At 39.2% G+C, this 2118-nt stretch overlaps 1 long non-coding RNA gene across 1 annotated transcript; it reads left to right on the top strand.

The window, feature by feature from the left end:
• LOC136224757 (uncharacterized) lies at positions 1–1898 on the top strand. The gene is made up of 2 exons (XR_010686600.1): positions 1–849; positions 954–1898. It is a non-coding gene; the product is annotated as an uncharacterized lncRNA (long non-coding RNA).
• The last annotated feature ends 220 nt before the right edge of the window (positions 1899–2118 follow it).

Raw genomic sequence — 2118 nt, 5'->3', positions numbered from 1 at the left:
TAGGTATGAATAAATTCATTGCAACGAGTTCAGGAAATTTTTTAACGGAATGAAATCAAGCTAATAATTACAAAAAGACCATTTAATATACAATCCTAATCAAATTAATTAGAAGATGAATGAAGTTGTACTAATAAATGGTGTAAAAATGAGTTAATTAAAATATAACTAATGGAAATAACTAACCATTCTTACTCGTTAAATGGCTAAAGGAAATGGACTAGGCTAATGTAAGTTAGAATCCTAAGTTAAATCTAAGTTAAGGCCCTAAAGTACACATGCATTTTAATTAGTGGGTTTCTGGAACAATCCTATTATTGATTAATGACAAATAAAAGTTTAACTTAGGAGTGGGTGTACGTGTGATTTGCAGGGGTAAATTAGGAATAATGTAAAATGGGTATAAAGCTTTAGATACTACAGCCACCCTCTACCTTTCTCTTCCAACAAAAAAGTGCAGATCAAACTTCCCATGGTCTTAATGGCTTCATTTCCCTCCGTCACCGGTGGTTCCGTTCTGCTCCGGCCGCCTCTCTTTTTCTCCTTCCCTTCTCCTTTTCTTCCTCTAGATATTCGAAGGCAGATCCCATCGCAGCCGCCTCTGTCTCCTCAACCTCCGACTGCTCCGCATGTCCGTCATTCCGGTCTGCTCTTCGTCGCGGCGCCATTTACACGGTAGGAACCCCGTTTCTCTTCTCCTTCCTGGTTTTCTTCTCTTCTCTTTTACTTTTTCGTTCTCCTCTTGTTTACATGTCTCCGAGGTGGACGGAGACGTGGTTCATGGCTGATTGCGGTGGGTCCGACGAGGGGCAAAACGGGAACGAGATTCGAAGAGGCGAGACAGGAAAGGTATGCTTAGCTATATGTGCATATGGTTAGACGTTTTCTGAGCTGAGTAGGAATAGAAATGGAGACCGTAAATAATATACTAAATATTGAAATTGGATTTGCAGGGTATTAATAAGAATTAAAATGAAGAGATTAACAATAGAAGAAGAAACTCTACTGTACAGATCAAGAAGGAACTTTATATTGATATGCTTGATTGATTACAATTGATGTTTTGTAGTCTATGAGAATTTCTTCCTCCTCTCACATTGTTAGTAAGAAATTTGCCTGTGAATTATTGCTCATCATTTTTCTTTATTTCCTTCTGTACCCTTGAGGGTTGTTTCGTCAATCTGCTTGCCCCTTTTCTCTGTATTGTGAAATTTCTGGATGCCTGCTGGATGAGATCATCTCTGTTGAATTATTGATTTTTGGTAAAAATACCAATTGGTCCCTATAGTTGTGATTTTTGCGGACGGACGCTGTATTTGATCCGAGTTGGTGGGTTTGTTGGGAGTTGACGGGATTAGTCCCGAATTGAATCGCCTATTTGAACTCCGGGTCCTTGTTCGACTGTTGCCGCTTCGGTTTAATTTTTGTTTGATTTACCGCGGTTTAATTTGGTAGCCGCGGGTTAAATCCGATGATTCTGGACTGTCCCGTATGAATTTGGTTGCCTCGGATATTTTGGTTGCCTCGGATATTTGGTTGCCTCGGATGAATTTTGGTTGCCTCGGATATTCTGGTTGCCTCGGATATTTGGTTGCCTCGGATGAATTTTGGTTGCCTCGGATGAAGATACCCTAAAAGAGATTAGGCGTCCTCGGATCGAATGTGGGCTTTGACTCTGCCTTTCGAGGGCGCCAAGTTGCCTCGGTATTCAAAGTGGGGTACAGAAAGCCCCGACATTGTAAGGCGGGCCTTCGGGTCCGCTACATTTGTTCCGCTTTATTCTTATTTTTATTTTTCCTGCAAAAGACGTAATCGGAATTTAGACATTTGTATCATAATGTAATTGTACTTATGCACTATTATTTTTATTAAAATAATATTTGATCGGTTTTTTTTTATACTACTATCTCCGATTTTATTTTGACGCAATTAGCCAAACAGCATATGACGGGTTAAAATACTTGATAAATACGACTCGAGTTACAATAACCTGTGACCGTGAAATTTTACAACAAAATAATTTGAACTCGACTAATCTAAAAAAGGGAGAATATAACAATCACCGGCTCATTTAATAAAGAGACGCTTTGAACTAAGATGACGACTGACATTTTAAGG

The sequence above is a fragment of the Euphorbia lathyris genome, chromosome 1 (genome assembly GCF_963576675.1).
Source record: "Euphorbia lathyris chromosome 1, ddEupLath1.1, whole genome shotgun sequence".
Taxonomy (NCBI): Eukaryota; Viridiplantae; Streptophyta; class Magnoliopsida; order Malpighiales; family Euphorbiaceae; genus Euphorbia; species Euphorbia lathyris.
The sequence above is the reverse complement of the archived record's forward strand: the minus strand, read 5'-3'. Positions and strand labels throughout refer to the sequence as shown.